Here is a 22,287-nt window from a genome sequence, read left to right as displayed (position 1 = left end):
AACCTTGGCGACATCTAGGAAATAATCAGAGTTATGGAATAACATACCTTAGATAACTCCTTTTCTTTGAGGTCCTTAGGGTCCACAGAATCTACCTTGGGGGGGATATGTACTGGAAACGATTCATTGCACCAAACAGCACTAGCTTCGCAGCTCCCAGCATGCACTGGTCCCCTTCCCTATATACCCCGCCCCCACCCCCAGGCACTCAGTTTGTAAACAAGAGACGGATAGTGGAGAAGGAAGTACATCGGACACAAGACACACTCCACATACGGAGAGGGAATCAGTGATACGTAAAAAGCAAAAGAACAGATCCCGGCTGAGGCCAGGTCAGGGTGGGTGCTCTGTGGACCTCGAAGAAAAGGAGTTAGCCAAGGTATGTTAGCGTTACCGCTAGGCTGTTTTAGAGGGGCGCGGCGCCCTGCAATCTTTCTGGAAGGCAAAAAGCGCCCTGCCCTAACAGCCTGCGGGAACAGTCGTCACCCGCGGGTCGCAGTGTCCCGCGGGTGAAGAAATGTGCAGTGACTACCGCCGGAGAATAGACGCCGGGCGCATGCGCCCGGCATCTATTCTCCCTGTCTGCAGGGCTTGGGGGCTGCCCGGTGTGTCCGTAAGTGCCGGGCACAGCCCCAAGAGTGACGAAAAGGGGACGGGTCTTATAGACACGCCCCCTTTTTGATGACCACGCCCCCTTCTCGGTCGCACACCTTCGGCGCGTGTGCGAACGTGCCCTCTCTAGCTCCGACGCCCTGCCTCGCACCGGAGCTAGAGTGAACACTAGTATGTTATACCATAACTATGATTTTCTTCTTCAGGGTCCACCTTGAAGCATCCTGAGAGGCAAAAGTATCGAATGCATAGAATTTCGTAATAGTATTAACGGACGACAAGTGGCCGCATTGCACAGCTGTTTAGCTGAGGCGCCATATCTAACCGCCCACGAGGGTCCCACAGACAGAGTGGAATGTGCCGTCACCTTGTTTGGGACAGGGAGACCAGCCTGTGTATAGACCTGAGAAATAGGCGCACAGCGAGCCAAGGTCTGTCTGTCTGTCTGTCTGCCAGCCTCATTTGTGAAGCCCATATAACACAGAGCGAATCTGATTTCCTGATGGAGTTGGTACGACCCACGCAGATACGAAGGGCACAAACCACATCCAGGGAAGCTTCACCTGTACACAGGTCTGAAGACTGAAAAGCCGGGACTACAATCTCCTCATTTATATGGAAACGAGAAACCACCTTTGGTAGGTAACCCACCTTAGTACAGAGGACAGCTCTATTTTGATGGAAAAATCATATATGAAGAGCGACATGACAGCGCTGCCAAGTCAGAAACTCTACGAGCCGAGGCGATAGCGAGGAGAAAGTCTACACTGTCAACCATCTTATGTGCACCGTATCCAAAGGGAGCCGTCTGCAATGTCCAGAGAACTAAAGTCAAATCCCACGGTGCCACCGGAGTGACAAGTGGAGGGTGCACCTGGTAAATCCTTGCAAGAATGTTCTAACATCTGGGGCAATCCTGTATTGGAACAAAACTGACAATGCAGAAACCTGGACTCTCAAGGTTGCCAGGCGAAGCCCTAAGTCTAATACCGCCTGAAGAAAACCAAGAATCCTTGCGACCTTGAAAATCTAATGGCGCACACACACGGTCAGATAATGGCGCGCGCACACACGGTCAGATAATGGCGCACACACACGGTCAGAGTTTTCTTCAGATCTGAACGATTTAAAAAATCGTTCAATCATTCAAATCTGAAGGAAAATCTGACATATCAGACATGTATGGACGATGAACGATGCGCGTTGCCGATGGTCAGATAACGATATCTGACATCTGAGGTGTTTGCAGTCAGATTTGGGGCCTGAATCAGATCCACTCGCGAGCGGCTGTCCGCTCGCAAGTGGGTCGATGTTATGGACTGAGCATGCGCACGACGGAGGGAGCTCTGGCGTGCGCATGCGCCAGACGCGACGAGCGAAGGAAAGTCCTTCGCTCGTTGTGTCCGATCAAAGGGGGCGTGCTGTCAATGTTGATTGACAGCACGCCCCCTTTGGTGGGCATGCCGGGGGCGTACCTCCCTGAAGGGGGCGTTCCCACGGGAACGCCTCCCGTCAAAAGCCGGCCCACTGACGTCACTAGTGATGTCAGTGGGAGTGATTTTGGCTCTGATAGAGCCAAAATCACTCCGGAGCTTGCGGTTGAAAACCTCAACCGCAGGCTCCGGCTCGCAATTTCGATGGTCGCGATGGTCACGACCATCACAATGCACGCTCGTATAGCCTGTGGGTGGTGACCCACAGCTATACGAGCGTCCAGGAGGACGCTCCATTTTCATGGAGCCCGGCCCTCATTCAGAGCGTGCGCTCTGCTCAGAGCGTACGGCTCTGAATGAGGGCCTTGGACAATTCAATTCATTTTATTGCAGTCAAAAATCGTTCATAGTTCAAATCATTCATCTGACCGTGTGTATGCTATATTAGGGTCACATTTTCTGTGAGACCACCAAAGAGAATATGAATGCCAAATTCTGTGATAGATGCGGGCGGAAGCAGGCTTCCTTGCCTTCAGCAACGTCTGGATCACAGAGGCCGAGAAACCCTTGGCCTTGAGGACAGCAGACCCAACAGCCACGCCGTCAGCGCCAGCCGAGGTAAATCCGGATATAGGCAGGGACCCTACATAGCAGAGCCGGCTGCAGAGGCAGTGGAAGTGGACTGTCTATGGATAGACATGTCAGGCCGGAGATCCAATGCCTCCTGGGCCAGACAGGGGCTATTAGTATTATCCTGCTGATGTCAGTCAGTCAGTCTCTCTCTCACAGTCTCTCTCTCTCTCTCACAGTCTCTCTCTCTCTCTCACAGTCTCTCTCTCTCAGTCTCACAGTCTCAGTCTCTCTCTCACAGTCTCTCTCTCTCACAGTCTCTCTCTCTCTCTCACAGTCTCTCTCTCTCTCTCACAGTCTCTCTCTCTCTCTCACAGTCTCTCTCTCTCTCTCACAGTCTCTCTCTCTCTCTCAGTCTCTCTCTCTCTCTCACAGTCTCTCTCTCTCTCTCACAGTCTCTCTCTCTCTCTCACAGTCTCTCTCTCTCTCTCTCACAGTCTCTCTCTCTCTCACAGTCTCTCTCTCTCATATTCACATGAACATATTTAGGCCACAATAATACCAAATAATAAAGAAAAATCAATCGTAACAAATGAGTCCGTCTCAGTATTTTATTGGTACAGTAAATGGATACACTGTGTGATATGTTAGCAACAGAACTGAACTATTCCAAGCTGCATATTATGAAAAACCTATTTAGTTACCAGCCGTGGTTCTGTGTAATACATCAAAGGAACATATGCGATATACATGCATTGGTCTACGTGATTTCTCAGGAGGTTTATACATGTATAATAGCAGAGAATACGTCTCCAATTCACATAATACAATAAATGCAGACTGAAGGGAGAGGACATAGGAGGTGTATATTATACAGTCTTCTCCCCAGGCTGGTGTTAGAGGGGGCACCACCCAGAACAAGTGGGGACAGTATCTGGGAGCTGTATAAATAGGACCAGATGCTACAGACTTTGCAGCTTTTTCATAATCAGACGACTGGGAATCTAATAAGAAGAATTAATGTAAAAAATGTTACTTTAAGTTTAATCATTATAAGGTCAGGGTTTAAAACATTTTATTAATGTGAAGGCCCCACCCGGCTACTTCCTGATGCCACCCGGCTGGAAACATTTTCTGGGGAGAGCACTGTTATATTGTATCAGGTATAGAAAGAGAGAAAAATACTCACTATTAGTAAGGGGATAGGTGGCTGCTGTGTCCCATGTACGCATGTATGGGGCATTAGCGGTCCCACCACATATAGAGTAACTGCCATCTACTGAGGGATCTCTTGTTCTGGACCTGGGGACCTTGTGTTTATGACATGACGCCATGAGCTCTATGTCCGGTAATCCCCTCTTGTCCACCAGGAGTTGAAAGACATCCGGATGAAGATCCCATTCTCCGGCGTGTATGTCCTGGAGACTTAGGAAGTCCGCGTCCCAATTGAGAACTCCTGGAATGAATATTGCCGAGATTGCTGGAAGATGGCATTCTGCCCACAGCAGAATTTCCGCCACTTCCTTCATGGCAGCCAGACTTCGTGTGCCTCCCTGATGATCGATGTAGGCCACTGCTGTCACGCTGTCGGGCTGAACCTGGACAGGCCTGCCCTGTAGGAGGTTCTGCGCCAATATGAGCGCTCTGTGCACTGCACGAAGCTCCAAGATATTTATTGGTTGGTGACTTTCCTGAACCATCCACCTTCCCTGAAAGGTGTGGTGACCTGTCACTGCTCCCCATCCTCACAGACTTGCATCTATGGTGAGACGTACCCATTCCGGTACCCATAATGGACGACCCTTGTTTAAATGAGTCATCTATAGCCACCAAGCGAAGGAGAGCCGAAGCTCTGGCGAGATGCGGATCATCTGGGACTTTATCCGATGATACTGACCATCCCAATGAGCCAGGATCCATTGCTGCAGGGACCTGGAGTGGAACTGGGCATAAGCCACCATGTCGGATGTGGATACCATGGTGCCCAGCACCTGCATTGCCAAGTGTACTGACTGTTTGCATGCAGAGAAGACTGCGCACACGAGACTGTAGTGCCACAATCTTCTCTTCTGGTAGAAGAATCCTCTGTCCCAGAGAATCCAGCAACGCCCCCAAGTGCACCATCTGCTGAGTTGGAGAAAGACGACTTTATCCAATTTATTACCCAGCCGTGCTCTTGTAAGCAGACAATGGTCATCCGCAGAGGACATTGTAACATCTCCTGAGATTGTCCAAATATGGCAGTATCCCAACTCCCTGTTGTCTGAGACGTGCCGTCATGACTGCCATTACCTTGGTATATACCAGAGGAGCTGTGGCCAGCCCGAAGGGTAGAGCCTGAAATTGTTAATGTTGCTGATCTACCGCCAATCTCAAAAATCTTTGGTGGGATCGTGCAGAAATGCATCCTGGATGCCCAGGGAGACCATGAAATCTCCAGGCTCCATCTCCTGCATAATTGACCGTAGGGTTTCCATCTAGAATTTGGGCACATGGATGAATCTGTTGAGAGATTTCAGATTCAGGATAGGGCGATGTGACCCATTTGGTTTTTGAATCAAAAACAAATTTGAATAATATCCCCTTTCCTGTTGCGTCACAGGGACGGGGACTAGGACACCTGACTTCAGGAAGGCCCCAATAGCCTTGATCGGATCTAAAGGAAGGTTTGTAACCACAAACCACTGAGGGGGGATGCCTCAGGAATGTGATGGCCTAACCCTGAGAGACCAGCTCTAGCACCCAGGCATCTGTAGTTGTCTGATACCAGGCCTGGGAGAACAAACAGCCGGCCTCCAACCCTGAGACTCCACCAGGGGGAGGCCCGCCCCATCAGACAGTAGACTTGCTAACTGACTTGGAGGCAGGACATTTCCTTGACCAAGATTTCTTGAGCTGATGTGTCCTGCGGGCATGACTGTCTAGAGGAGGACTGACCTTTTGCCCTATTCTGTGGGCGAAAGGACAGAGTTGCCGACTGCCTAAATTTAGGGGTAGTCACAGATGGCAATTCATCTGACTTTGGTGTTGCCAGAGAAGTCATTAGGTCATCCAGCTCCAGTCCAAACAGTACTGAGCACATGCAGGATACGGAAGGTGGTACTGAGCACACATACATACATACAGGATAAGGGAGGTGGCACTGAGCAGGCACACATACAGGATAAGGGAGGTGGCACTGAGCAGGCACACATACAGGATAAGGGAGGTGGCACTGAGCAGGCACACATACAGGATAAGGGAGGTGGCACTGAGCAGGCACACATACAGGATAAGGGAGGTGGCACTGAGCAGGCACACATACAGGATAAGGGAGGTGGCACTGAGCAGGCACACATACAGGATAAGGGAGGTGGCACTGAGCAGGCACACATACAGGATAAGGGAGGTGGCACTGAGCAGGCACACATACAGGATAAGGGAGGTGGCACTGAGCAGGCACACATACAGGATAAGGGAGGTGGCACTGAGCAGGCACACATACAGGATAAGGGAGGTGGCATTGAGCAGGCACACATACAGGATAAGGGAGGTGGTACTAAGCATACATATAAGATAAGGAAGGTGGTACTGAGCACACACACAGGATAAGGGAGGTGGTACTGAGCATACATACATACATATAGGATAAGGGAGGTGGCACTGAGCACACACACAGGATAAGGGAGGTGGTACTGAGCATACATACATATTAGATAGGTGGTACTGAGCACACATACATACAGGATAAGGGAGGTGGTACTGAGCACACATACATACAGGATAAGGAAGGTGGTACTGAGCACACATACATATAGGATAAGGAAGGTGGTACTGAGCACACACATACAGGATAAGGAAGGTGGTACTGAGCACACACATACAGGATAAGGAAGGTGGTACTGAGCACACATACATACAGGATAAGGAAGGTGGTACTGAGCACACATACATATAGGATAAGGAAGGTGGTACTGAGCACACATACATATAGGATAAGGAAGGTGGTACTGAGCACACAAACACATACATATAGGATAAGGAAGGTGGTACTGAGCACAAACACATACATATAGGATAAGGAAGGTGGTACTGAGCACACATACATACATATAGGATAAGGAAGGTGGTACTGAGCACACATACATACATATAGGATAAGGAAGGTGGTACTGAGCACACATACATACATATAGGATAAGGAAGGTGGTACTGAGCACACATACATACATATAGGATAAGGAAGGTGGTACTGAGCACACATACATACATATAGGATAAGGGAGGTGGTACTGAGCACACATACATACATATAGGATAAGGAAGGTGGTACTGAGCACACATACATACATATAGGATAAGGAAGGTGGTACTGAGCACACATACATACAGGATAAGGAAGGTGGTACTGAGCACACATACATACATACATATAGGATAAGGGAGGTGGTACTGAGCACACATACATATATATAGGATAAGGGAGGTGGTACTGAGCACACATACATACATATAGGATAAGGGAGGTGGTACTGAGCACACATACATACATATAGGATAAGGAAGGTGGTACTGAGCACACATACATACATATAGGATAAGGAAGGTGGTACTGAGCACACATACATACAGGATAAGGAAGGTGGTACTGAGCACACATACATACATACATATAGGATAAGGGAGGTGGTACTGAGCACACATACATATATATAGGATAAGGGAGGTGGTACTGAGCACACATACATACATATAGGATAAGGAAGGTGGTACTGAGCACACATACATATATATAGGATAAGGAAGGTGGTACTGAGCACACATACATACATATAGGATAAGGAAGGTGGTACTGAGCACACATACATACATACATATAGGATAAGGGAGGTGGTACTGAGCACACATACATATATATAGGATAAGGGAGGTGGTACTGAGCACACATACATACATATAGGATAAGGAAGGTGGTACTGAGCACACATACATATATATAGGATAAGGAAGGTGGTACTGAGCACACATACATACATATAGGATAAGGAAGGTGGTACTGAGCACACATACATACATATAGGATAAGGGAGGTGGTACTGAGCACACATACATACATATAGGATAAGGGAGGTGGTACTGAGCACACATACATACATATAGGATAAGGGAGGTGGTACTGAGCACACATACATATATATAGGATAAGGGAGGTGGTACTGAGCACACATACATACATATAGGATAAGGGAGGTGGTACTGAGCACACATACATATATATAGGATAAGGGAGGTGGTACTGAGCACATACATATAGAATAAGGAAGGTGGTACTGAGCAGTCTATATTAGGACACCCAGACGCCTGGACTCACCCGTCCAGAATCCCAGGTCTCCTCTGTCAGACGTGAGAGCAACTTCAGGTTTCAATCTCGGCGCCTAATCTCAGTCTCCCCCATTCCCAGCACTAGAGGAGTAATAGTGATTGTCAGACCATCGAGGACATTTTTTAGAAGTCTTTATGTCTGATATGTTTGGTGAAGCTATCACCCATGATGGCGACAAAGGGGGGACAGACAGATCTGCCTCTAGTGTCCACATTATTGTAGTGGCGCAATACCACGTGATATCAGTCATCGCACTGAGGACACTGTGATTGGTGAGTACTAAGAGAAGGGGCGGGGACATTATATGACTTTTATCTGTAATCAGTCACCTCGGCCTCACACTCTGCCTCACCCCTCACACCATGCCTCACCCCTCACAGCAGTCACCCCTCACACCATGCCTCACCCCACAGAGCAGTCACCCCTCATACCATGCCTCACCCCACAGAGCAGTCACCCCTCATACCATGCCTCACCCCTCACAGCAGTCACCCCTCACACCATGCCTCACCCCACAGAGCAGTCACCCCTCATACCATGCCTCACCCCACAGAGCAGTCACCCCTCATACCATGCCTCACCCCACAGAGCAGTCACCCCTCATACCATGCCTCACCCCTCACAGCAGTCACCCCTCACACCATGCCTCACCCCACAGAGCAGTCACCCCTCATACCATGCCTCACCCCACAGAGCAGTCACCCCTCATACCATGCCTCACCCCACAGAGCAGTCACCCCTCATACCATGCCTCACCCCTCACAGCAGTCACCCCTCATACTCTGCCTCACCCCACACCCCAGTCACCCCTCATACTCTGCCTCACCCCTCACACCATGCCTCACCCCTCACAGCAGTCACCCCTCACACCATGCCTCACCCCACAGAGCAGTCACCCCTCATACCATGCCTCACCCCACAGAGCAGTCACCCCTCATACCATGCCTCACCCCTCACAGCAGTCACCCCTCACACCATGCCTCACCCCACAGAGCAGTCACCCCTCATACCATGCCTCACCCCACAGAGCAGTCACCCCTCATACCATGCCTCACCCCACAGAGCAGTCACCCCTCATACCATGCCTCACCCCTCACAGCAGTCACCCCTCATACTCTGCCTCACCCCACACCCCAGTCACCCCTCATACTCTGCCTCACCCCTCACAGCAGTCACCCCTCACACTCTGCCTCACCCCTCACAGCAGTCACCCCTCATACTCTGCCTCACCCCTCACAGCAGTCACCCCTCATACTCTGCCTCACCCCACAGAGCAGTCACCCCTCATACTCTGCCTCACCCCTCACACTCTGCCTCACCCCACAGAGCAGTCACCCCTCACACTCTGCCTCACCCCACACAGCAGTCACCCCTCACACTCTGCCTCACCCCACAGAGCAGTCACCCCTCACACTCTGCCTCACCCCTCACAGCAGTCACCCCTCACACTCTGCCTCACCCCTCACAGCAGTCACCCCTCATACCATGCCTCACCCCACAGAGCAGTCACCCCTCACACTCTGCCTCACCCCTCACAGCAGTCACCCCTCATACTCTGCCTCACCCCACAGAGCAGTCACCCCTCATACTCTGCCTCACCCCTCACAGCAGTCACCCCTCATACTCTGCCTCACCCCTCACAGCAGTCACCCCTCATACTCTGCCTCACCCCACAGAGCAGTCACCCCTCATACTCTGCCTCACCCCTCACACTCTGCCTCACCCCACAGAGCAGTCACCCCTCACACTCTGCCTCACCCCACACAGCAGTCACCCCTCACACTCTGCCTCACCCCACAGAGCAGTCACCCCTCACACTCTGCCTCACCCCTCACAGCAGTCACCCCTCATACTCTGCCTCACCCCTCACACTCTGCCTCACCCCACAGAGCAGTCACCCCTCACACTCTGCCTCACCCCTCACAGCAGTCACCCCTCATACTCTGCCTCACCCCACAGAGCAGTCACCCCTCATACTCTGCCTCACCCCTCACAGCAGTCACCCCTCATACTCTGCCTCACCCCTCACAGCAGTCACCCCTCATACTCTGCCTCACCCCACAGAGCAGTCACCCCTCATACTCTGCCTCACCCCTCACACTCTGCCTCACCCCACAGAGCAGTCACCCCTCACACTCTGCCTCACCCCACACTGCAGTCACCCCTCACACTCTGCCTCACCCCACAGAGCAGTCACCCCTCACACTCTGCCTCACCCCTCACAGCAGTCACCCCTCATACTCTGCCTCACCCCACACCCCAGTCACCCCTCATACTCTGCCTCACCCCTCACAGCAGTCACCCCTCATACTCTGCCTCACCCCTCACACTCTGCCTCACCCCACAGAGCAGTCACCCCTCACACTCTGCCTCACCCCACACAGCAGTCACCCCTCATACTCTGCCTCACCCCACAGAGCAGTCACCCCTCACACTCTGCCTCACCCCTCACAGCAGTCACCCCTCACACTCTGCCTCACCCCTCACAGCAGTCACCCCTCATACCATGCCTCACCCCACAGAGCAGTCACCCCTCACACTCTGCCTCACCCCTCACAGCAGTCACCCCTCATACTCTGCCTCACCCCACAGAGCAGTCACCCCTCATACTCTGCCTCACCCCTCACAGCAGTCACCCCTCATACTCTGCCTCACCCCTCACAGCAGTCACCCCTCATACTCTGCCTCACCCCACAGAGCAGTCACCCCTCATACTCTGCCTCACCCCTCACACTCTGCCTCACCCCACAGAGCAGTCACCCCTCACACTCTGCCTCACCCCACACAGCAGTCACCCCTCACTGCCTCATCCCACACAGCAGTCACCCCTCATACTCTGCCTCACCCCACACCCCAGTCACCCCTCATACTCTGCCTCACCCCACACAGCAGTCACCCCTCACACTCTGCCTCACCCCTCACAGCAGTCACCCCTCATACTCTGCCTCACCCCTCACAGCAGTCACCCCTCATACTCTGCCTCACCCCTCACAGCAGTCACCCCTCATACTCTGCCTCACCCCTCACAGCAGTCACCCCTCATACTCTGCCTCACCCCTCACACTCTGCCTCACCCCACAGAGCAGTCACCCCTCACACTCTGCCTCACCCCACACAGCAGTCACCCCTCACACTCTGCCTCACCCCACAGAGCAGTCACCCCTCACACTCTGCCTCACCCCTCACAGCAGTCACCCCTCACACTCTGCCTCACCCCTCACAGCAGTCACCCCTCATACCATGCCTCACCCCACAGAGCAGTCACCCCTCACACTCTGCCTCACCCCTCACAGCAGTCACCCCTCATACTCTGCCTCACCCCACAGAGCAGTCACCCCTCATACTCTGCCTCACCCCTCACAGCAGTCACCCCTCATACTCTGCCTCACCCCTCACAGCAGTCACCCCTCATACTCTGCCTCACCCCACAGAGCAGTCACCCCTCATACTCTGCCTCACCCCTCACACTCTGCCTCACCCCACAGAGCAGTCACCCCTCACACTCTGCCTCACCCCACACAGCAGTCACCCCTCACACTCTGCCTCACCCCACAGAGCAGTCACCCCTCACACTCTGCCTCACCCCTCACAGCAGTCACCCCTCATTCTCTGCCTCACCCCTCACACTCTGCCTCACCCCACAGAGCAGTCACCCCTCACACTCTGCCTCACCCCTCACAGCAGTCACCCCTCATACTCTGCCTCACCCCACAGAGCAGTCACCCCTCATACTCTGCCTCACCCCTCACAGCAGTCACCCCTCATACTCTGCCTCACCCCTCACAGCAGTCACCCCTCATACTCTGCCTCACCCCACAGAGCAGTCACCCCTCATACTCTGCCTCACCCCTCACACTCTGCCTCACCCCACAGAGCAGTCACCCCTCACACTCTGCCTCACCCCACACAGCAGTCACCCCTCACACTCTGCCTCACCCCACAGAGCAGTCACCCCTCACACTCTGCCTCACCCCTCACAGCAGTCACCCCTCATACTCTGCCTCACCCCTCACAGCAGTCACCCCTCATACTCTGCCTCACCCCACACCCCAGTCACCCCTCATACTCTGCCTCACCCCTCACAGCAGTCACCCCTCATACTCTGCCTCACCCCTCACACTCTGCCTCACCCCACAGAGCAGTCACCCCTCACACTCTGCCTCACCCCACACAGCAGTCACCCCTCATACTCTGCCTCACCCCACACAGCAGTCACCCCTCACACTCTGCCTCACCCCTCACAGCAGTCACCCCTCACACTCTGCCTCACCCCTCACAGCAGTCACCCCTCATACCATGCCTCACCCCACAGAGCAGTCACCCCTCACACTCTGCCTCACCCCTCACAGCAGTCACCCCTCATACTCTGCCTCACCCCACAGAGCAGTCACCCCTCATACTCTGCCTCACCCCTCACAGCAGTCACCCCTCATACTCTGCCTCACCCCTCACAGCAGTCACCCCTCATACTCTGCCTCACCCCACAGAGCAGTCACCCCTCATACTCTGCCTCACCCCTCACACTCTGCCTCACCCCACAGAGCAGTCACCCCTCACACTCTGCCTCACCCCACACAGCAGTCACCCCTCACTGCCTCATCCCACACAGCAGTCACCCCTTATACTCTGCCTCACCCCACACCCCAGTCACCCCTCATACTCTGCCTCACCCCACACAGCAGTCACCCCTCACACTCTGCCTCACCCCTCACAGCAGTCACCCCTCACACTCTGCCTCACCCCTCACAGCAGTCACCCCTCATACTCTGCCTCACCCCTCACAGCAGTCACCCCTCATACTCTGCCTCACCCCTCACAGCAGTCACCCCTCATACTCTGCCTCACCCCTCACACTCTGCCTCACCCCACAGAGCAGTCACCCCTCACACTCTGCCTCACCCCACACAGCAGTCACCCCTCACACTCTGCCTCACCCCACAGAGCAGTCACCCCTCACACTCTGCCTCACCCCTCACAGCAGTCACCCCTCACACTCTGCCTCACCCCTCACAGCAGTCACCCCTCATACCATGCCTCACCCCACAGAGCAGTCACCCCTCACACTCTGCCTCACCCCTCACAGCAGTCACCCCTCATACTCTGCCTCACCCCACAGAGCAGTCACCCCTCATACTCTGCCTCACCCCTCACAGCAGTCACCCCTCATACTCTGCCTCACCCCTCACACTCTGCCTCACCCCACAGAGCAGTCACCCCTCACACTCTGCCTGACCCCAAACAGCAGTCACGCCTCACATTCTGCCTCACCCCACAGAGCAGTCACCCCTCACACTCTGCCTCACCCCTCACAGCAGTCACCCCTCATACTCTGCCTCACCCCTCACACTCTGCCTCACCCCACAGAGCAGTCACCCCTCACACTCTGCCTCACCCCTCACAGCAGTCACCCCTCATACTCTGCCTCACCCCACAGAGCAGTCACCCCTCATACTCTGCCTCACCCCTCACAGCAGTCACCCCTCATACTCTGCCTCACCCCTCACAGCAGTCACCCCTCATACTCTGCCTCACCCCACAGAGCAGTCACCCCTCATACTCTGCCTCACCCCGTCACACTCTGCCTCACCCCACAGAGCAGTCACCCCTCACACTCTGCCTCACCCCACACAGCAGTCACCCCTCACACTCTGCCTCACCCCACAGAGCAGTCACCCCTCACACTCTGCCTCACCCCTCACAGCAGTCACCCCTCATACTCTGCCTCACCCCTCACAGCAGTCACCCCTCATACTCTGCCTCACCCCACACCCCAGTCACCCCTCATACTCTGCCTCACCCCTCACAGCAGTCACCCCTCATACTCTGCCTCACCCCTCACACTCTGCCTCACCCCACAGAGCAGTCACCCCTCACACTCTGCCTCACCCCACACAGCAGTCACCCCTCATACTCTGCCTCACCCCACAGAGCAGTCACCCCTCACACTCTGCCTCACCCCTCACAGCAGTCACCCCTCACACTCTGCCTCACCCCTCACAGCAGTCACCCCTCATACCATGCCTCACCCCACAGAGCAGTCACCCCTCACACTCTGCCTCACCCCTCACAGCAGTCACCCCTCATACTCTGCCTCACCCCACAGAGCAGTCACCCCTCATACTCTGCCTCACCCCTCACAGCAGTCACCCCTCATACTCTGCCTCACCCCTCACAGCAGTCACCCCTCATACTCTGCCTCACCCCACAGAGCAGTCACCCCTCATACTCTGCCTCACCCCTCACACTCTGCCTCACCCCACAGAGCAGTCACCCCTCACACTCTGCCTCACCCCACACAGCAGTCACCCCTCACTGCCTCATCCCACACAGCAGTCACCCCTCATACTCTGCCTCACCCCACACCCCAGTCACCCCTCATACTCTGCCTCACCCCACACAGCAGTCACCCCTCACACTCTGCCTCACCCCTCACAGCAGTCACCCCTCACACTCTGCCTCACCCCTCACAGCAGTCACCCCTCATACTCTGCCTCACCCCTCACAGCAGTCACCCCTCATACTCTGCCTCACCCCTCACAGCAGTCACCCCTCATACTCTGCCTCACCCCACAGAGCAGTCACCCCTCATACTCTGCCTCACCCCTCACACTCTGCCTCACCCCCACAGAGCAGTCACCCCTCACACTCTGCCTCACCCCACACAGCAGTCACCCCTCACACTCTGCCTCACCCCACAGAGCAGTCACCCCTCACACTCTGCCTCACCCCTCACAGCAGTCACCCCTCACACTCTGCCTCACCCCTCACAGCAGTCACCCCTCATACCATGCCTCACCCCACAGAGCAGTCACCCCTCACACTCTGCCTCACCCCTCACAGCAGTCACCCCTCATACTCTGCCTCACCCCACAGAGCAGTCACCCCTCATACTCTGCCTCACCCCTCACAGCAGTCACCCCTCATACTCTGCCTCACCCCTCACAGCAGTCACCCCTCATACTCTGCCTCACCCCACAGAGCAGTCACCCCTCATACTCTGCCTCACCCCTCACACTCTGCCTCACCCCACAGAGCAGTCACCCCTCACACTCTGCCTCACCCCACACAGCAGTCACCCCTCACACTCTGCCTCACCCCACAGAGCAGTCACCCCTCACACTCTGCCTCACCCCTCACAGCAGTCACCCCCTCATACTCTGCCTCACCCCTCACACTCTGCCTCACCCCACAGAGCAGTCACCCCTCACACTCTGCCTCACCCCTCACAGCAGTCACCCCTCATACTCTGCCTCACCCCACAGAGCAGTCACCCCTCATACTCTGCCTCACCCCTCACAGCAGTCACCCCTCATACTCTGCCTCACCCCTCACAGCAGTCACCCCTCATACTCTGCCTCACCCCACAGAGCAGTCACCCCTCATACTCTGCCTCACCCCTCACACTCTGCCTCACCCCACAGAGCAGTCACCCCTCACACTCTGCCTCACCCCACAGAGCAGTCACCCCTCACACTCTGCCTCACCCCACAGAGCAGTCACCCCTCACACTCTGCCTCACCCCTCACAGCAGTCACCCCTCACACTCTGCCTCACCCCTCACAGCAGTCACCCCTCATACCATGCCTCACCCCACAGAGCAGTCACCCCTCACACTCTGCCTCACCCCTCACAGCAGTCACCCCTCATACTCTGCCTCACCCCTCACACTCTGCCTCACCCCACAGAGCAGTCACCCCTCACACTCTGCCTCACCCCTCACAGCAGTCACCCCTCATACTCTGCCTCACCCCTCATACCATGCCTCACCCCTCACAGCAGTCACCCCTCATACCATGCCTCACCCCTCACACCATGCCTCACCCCACAGAGCAGTCACCCCTCACACTCTGCCTCACCCCACAGAGCAGTCACCCCTCACACTCTGCCTCACCCCTCACACTCTGCCTCACCCCACAGAGCAGTCATCCCTCACACTCTGCCTCACCCCTCACAGCAGTCACCCCTCACAGCAGTCACCCCTCACACTCTGCCTCACCCCACACAGCAGTCACCCCTCATACCATGCCTCACCCCACAGAGCAGTCACCCCTCACACTCTGCCTCACCCCTCACAGCAGTCACCCCTCATACCATGCCTCACCCCTCACAGCAGTCACCCCTCACACTCTGCCTCACCCCACACAGCAGTCACCCCTCATACTCTGCCTCACCCCTCACAGCAGTCACCCCTCACACTCTGCCTCACCCCTCACAGCAGTCACCCCTCACACTCTGCCTCACCCCTCACAGCAGTCACCCCTCATACTCTGCCTCACCCCTCACAGCAGTCACCCCTCATACTCTGCCTCACCCCTCACAGCAGTCACCCCTCATACTCTGCCTCACCCCACAGAGCAGTCACCCCTCATACTCTGCCTCACCCCTCACACTCTGCCTCACCCCACACAGCAGTCACCCCTCACACTCTGCCTCACCCCACAGAGCAGTCACCCTCACACTCTGCCTCACCCCTCACAGCAGTCACCCCTCACACTCTGCCTCACCCCTCACAGCAGTCACCCCTCATACCATGCCTCACCCCACAGAGCAGTCACCCCTCACACTCTGCCTCACCCCTCACAGCAGTCACCCCTCATACTCTGCCTCACCCCACAGAGCAGTCACCCCTCATACTCTGCCTCACCCCTCACAGCAGTCACCCCTCATACTCTGCCTCACCCCTCACAGCAGTCACCCCTCATACTCTGCCTCACCCCACAGAGCAGTCACCCCTCATACTCTGCCTCACCCCTCACACTCTGCCTCACCCCACAGAGCAGTCACCCCTCACACTCTGCCTCACCCACACAGCAGTCACCCCTCACACTCTGCCTCACCCCACAGAGCAGTCACCCCTCACACTCTGCCTCACCCCTCACAGCAGTCACCCCTCACACTCTGCCTCACCCCTCACAGCAGTCACCCCTCATACCATGCCTCACCCCACAGAGCAGTCACCCCTCACACTCTGCCTCACCCCTCACAGCAGTCACCCCTCATACTCTGCCTCACCCCTCACACTCTGCCTCACCCCACAGAGCAGTCACCCCTCACACTCTGCCTCACCCCTCACAGCAGTCACCCCTCATACTCTGCCTCACCCCTCATACCATGCCTCACCCCTCACAGCAGTCACCCCTCATACCATGCCTCACCCCTCACACCATGCCTCACCCCACAGAGCAGTCACCCCTCACACTCTGCCTCACCCCACAGAGCAGTCACCCCTCACACTCTGCCTCACCCACAGAGCAGTCACCCCTCACACTCTGCCTCACCCCTCACAGCAGTCACCCCTCACACTCTGCCTCACCCCTCACAGCAGTCACCCCTCACACTCTGCCTCACCCCACACAGCAGTCACCCCTCATACCATGCCTCACCCCACAGAGCAGTCACCCCTCACACTCTGCCTCACCCCTCACAGCAGTCACCCCTCATACCATGCCTCACCCCTCACAGCAGTCACCCCTCACACTCTGCCTCACCCCACACAGCAGTCACCCCTCATACTCTGCCTCACCCCTCACAGCAGTCACCCCTCACACTCTGCCTCACCCCTCACAGCAGTCACCCCTCATACTCTGCCTCATCCCACACAGCAGTCACCCCTCATACTCTGCCTCACCCCACACCCCAGTCACCCCTCATACTCTGCCTCACCCCTCACACCATGCCTCACCCCACAGAGCAGTCACCCCTCACACTCTGCCTCACCCCACACCCCAGTCACCCCTCACACTCTGCCTCACCCCACACAGCAGTCACCCCTCACACTCTGCCTCACCCCACACAGCAGTCACCCCTCACACTCTGCCTCACCCCACAGAGCATCACCCCTCACACTCTGCCTCACCCCTCACAGCAGTCACCCCTCACACTCTGCCTCACCCCTCACAGCAGTCACCCCTCATACCATGCCTCACCCCACAGAGCAGTCACCCCTCACACTCTGCCTCACCCCTCACAGCAGTCACCCCTCATACCATGCCTCACCCCTCACAGCAGTCACCCCTCACACTCTGCCTCACCCCACACAGCAGTCACCCCTCATACTCTGCCTCACCCCTCACAGCAGTCACCCCTCACACTCTGCCTCACCCCTCACAGCAGTCACCCCTCACACTCTGCCTCACCCCTCACAGCAGTCACCCCTCATACTCTGCCTCACCCCTCACAGCAGTCACCCCTCATACTCTGCCTCACCCCTCACAGCAGTCACCCCTCATACTCTGCCTCACCCCACAGAGCAGTCACCCCTCATACTCTGCCTCACCCCTCACACTCTGCCTCACCCCACACAGCAGTCACCCCTCACACTCTGCCTCACCCCACAGAGCAGTCACCCCTCACACTCTGCCTCACCCCTCACAGCAGTCACCCCTCACACTCTGCCTCACCCCTCACAGCAGTCACCCTCATACCATGCCTCACCCCACAGAGCAGTCACCCCTCACACTCTGCCTCACCCCTCACAGCAGTCACCCCTCATACTCTGCCTCACCCCACAGAGCAGTCACCCCTCATACTCTGCCTCACCCCTCACAGCAGTCACCCCTCATACTCTGCCTCACCCCTCACAGCAGTCACCCCTCATACTCTGCCTCACCCCACAGAGCAGTCACCCCCTCATACTCTGCCTCACCCCTCACACTCTGCCTCACCCCACAGAGCAGTCACCCCTCACACTCTGCCTCACCCCACACAGCAGTCACCCCTCACACTCTGCCTCACCCCACAGAGCAGTCACCCCCTCACACTCTGCCTCACCCCTCACAGCAGTCACCCCTCACACTCTGCCTCACCCCTCACAGCAGTCACCCCTCATACCATGCCTCACCCCACAGAGCAGTCACCCCTCACACTCTGCCTCACCCCTCACAGCAGTCACCCCTCATACTCTGCCTCACCCCTCACACTCTGCCTCACCCCACAGAGCAGTCACCCCTCACACTCTGCCTCACCCCTCACAGCAGTCACCCCTCATACTCTGCCTCACCCCTCATACCATGCCTCACCCCTCACAGCAGTCACCCCTCATACCATGCCTCACCCCTCACACCATGCCTCACCCCACAGAGCAGTCACCCCTCACACTCTGCCTCACCCCACAGAGCAGTCACCCCTCACACTCTGCCTCACCCCACAGAGCAGTCACCCTCACACTCTGCCTCACCCCTCACAGCAGTCACCCCTCACACTCTGCCTCACCCCTCACAGCAGTCACCCCTCACACTCTGCCTCACCCCACACAGCAGTCACCCCTCATACCATGCCTCACCCCACAGAGCAGTCACCCCTCACACTCTGCCTCACCCCTCACAGCAGTCACCCCTCATACCATGCCTCACCCCTCACAGCAGTCACCCCTCACACTCTGCCTCACCCCACACAGCAGTCACCCCTCATACTCTGCCTCACCCCTCACAGCAGTCACCCCTCACACTCTGCCTCACCCCTCACAGCAGTCACCCCTCATACTCTGCCTCATCCCACACAGCAGTCACCCCTCATACTCTGCCTCACCCCACACCCCAGTCACCCCTCATACTCTGCCTCACCCCTCACACCATGCCTCACCCCACAGAGCAGTCACCCCTCACACTCTGCCTCACCCCACACCCCAGTCACCCCTCACACTCTGCCTCACCCCACACAGCAGTCACCCCTCACACTCTGCCTCACCCCACACAGCAGTCACCCCTCACACTCTGCCTCACCCCACAGAGCATCACCCCTCACACTCTGCCTCACCCCTCACAGCAGTCACCCCTCACACTCTGCCTCACCCCTCACAGCAGTCACCCCTCATACCATGCCTCACCCCACAGAGCAGTCACCCCTCACACTCTGCCTCACCCCTCACAGCAGTCACCCCTCACACTCTGCCTCACCCCTCACAGCAGTCACCCCTCATACCATGCCTCACCCCTCACAGCAGTCACCCCTCACACTCTGCCTCACCCCTCACAGCAGTCACCCCTCATACTCTGCCTCACCCCACACAGCAGTCACCCCTCACACTCTGCCTCACCCCTCACAGCAGTCACCCCTCATACTCTGCCTCATCCCACACAGCAGTCACCCCTCATACTCTGCCTCACCCCACACCCCAGTCACCCCTCATACTCTGCCTCACCCCACACAGCAGTCACCCCTCATACCATGCCTCACCCCACAGAGCAGTCACCCCTCACACTCTGCCTCACCCCTCACAGCAGTCACCCCTCACACTCTGCCTCACCCCTCACAGCAGTCACCCCTCACACTCTGCCTCACCCCTCACAGCAGTCACCCCTCATACCATGCCTCACCCCTCACAGCAGTCACCCCTCACACTCTGCCTCACCCCTCACACTCTGCCTCACCCCTCACAGCAGTCACCCCTCATACCATGCCTCACCCCTCACAGCAGTCACCCCTCACACTCTGCCTCACCCCTCACACTCTGCCTCACCCCACAGAGCAGTCACCCCTCACACTCTGCCTCACCCCTCACAGCAGTCACCCCTCATACTCTGCCTCACCCCTCACAGCAGTCACCCCTCATACTCTGCCTCACCCCACACAGCAGTCACCCCTCACACTCTGCCTCACCCCTCACAGCTGTCACCCCTCATACTCTGCCTCACCCCACACAGCAGTCACCCCTCATACTCTGCCTCACCCCACACAGTCACCCCTCATACCCTGCCTCACCCCTCATACTCTGCCTCATCCCACACAGCAGTCACCCCTCATACTCTGCCTCACCCCACACCCCAGTCACCCCTCATACTCTGCCTCACCCCACACAGCAGTCACCCCTCACACTCTGCCTCACCCCTCACAGCAGTCACCCCTCACACTCTGCCTCACCCCTCACAGCAGTCACCCCTCATACCATGCCTCACCCCTCACAGCAGTCACCCCTCATACTCTGCCTCACCCCTCACAGCAGTCACCCCTCACACTCTGCCTCACCCCTCACACCATGCCTCACCCCACAGAGCAGTCACCCCTCACACTCTGCCTCACCCCACACCCCAGTCACCCCTCACACTCTGCCTCACCCCACACAGCAGTCACCCCTCACTCTCTGCCTCACCCCACACAGCAGTCACCCCTCACACTCTGCCTCACCCCACAGAGCAGTCACCCCTCACACTCTGCCTCACCCCTCACAGCAGTCACCCCTCACACTCTGCCTCACCCCTCACAGCAGTCACCCCTCATACCATGCCTCACCCCACAGAGCAGTCACCCCTCATACTCTGCCTCACCCCTCACAGCAGTCACCCCTCACACTCTGCCTCACCCCTCACAGCAGTCACCCCTCATACCATGCCTCACCCCTCACAGCAGTCACCCCTCACACTCTGCCTCACCCCTCACAGCAGTCACCCCTCATACTCTGCCTCACCCCACACAGCAGTCACCCCTCATACTCTGCCTCACCCCTCACAGCAGTCACCCCTCACACTCTGCCTCACCCCCTCACAGCAGTCACCCCTCATACTCTGCCTCATCCCACACAGCAGTCACCCCTCATACTCTGCCTCACCCCTCACAGCAGTCACCCCTCATACTCTGCCTCACCCCTCACAGCAGTCACCCCTCATACTCTGCCTCACCCCACAGAGCAGTCACCCCTCATACTCTGCCTCACCCCTCACACTCTGCCTCACCCCACAGAGCAGTCACCCCTCACACTCTGCCTCACCCCACACAGCAGTCACCCCTCACACTCTGCCTCACCCCACAGAGCAGTCACCCCTCACACTCTGCCTCACCCCTCACAGCAGTCACCCCTCACACTCTGCCTCACCCCTCACAGCAGTCACCCCTCATACCATGCCTCACCCCTCACAGCAGTCACCCCTCATACTCTGCCTCACCCCTCACACTCTGCCTCACCCCTCATACTCTGCCTCACCCCACACAGCAGTCACCCCTCATACTCTGCCTCACCCCACACCCCAGTCACCCCTCATACTCTGCCTCACCCCTCACAGCAGTCACCCCTCATACTCTGCCTCACCCCACACCCCAGTCACCCCTCATACTCTGCCTCACCCCTCACAGCAGTCACCCCTCATACTCTGCCTCACCCCTCACACTCTGCCTCACCCCACAGAGCAGTCACCCCTCACACTCTGCCTCACCCCACACAGCAGTCACCCCTCATACTCTGCCTCACCCCACAGAGCAGTCACCCCTCACACTCTGCCTCACCCCTCACAGCAGTCACCCCTCACACTCTGCCTCACCCCTCACAGCAGTCACCCCTCATACCATGCCTCACCCCACAGAGCAGTCACCCCTCACACT

At 56.6% G+C, this 22,287-nt stretch overlaps 1 protein-coding gene across 1 annotated transcript in view; it reads right to left on the bottom strand.

The window, feature by feature from the left end:
- The window catches only part of LOC148431180 (uncharacterized), a gene marked incomplete at its 3' end in the record, with an annotated part of 167,843 nt that extends 159,776 nt beyond the window's left edge, over positions 1-8,067 (bottom strand). The window contains exon 1 of the mRNA XM_088466237.1: positions 7,966-8,067. The remainder of the gene's footprint in view (positions 1-7,965) is intronic.
- Between the last annotated feature and the right edge of the window lie 14,220 nt (positions 8,068-22,287).

The sequence above is a fragment of the Taudactylus pleione genome, unplaced genomic scaffold (genome assembly GCF_031769625.1).
Source record: "Taudactylus pleione unplaced genomic scaffold, aTauple2 ptg002705l, whole genome shotgun sequence".
NCBI lineage: Eukaryota > Metazoa > Chordata > Amphibia > Anura > Myobatrachidae > Taudactylus > Taudactylus pleione.
This window is presented reverse-complemented; position numbering and strand designations above follow the sequence as displayed.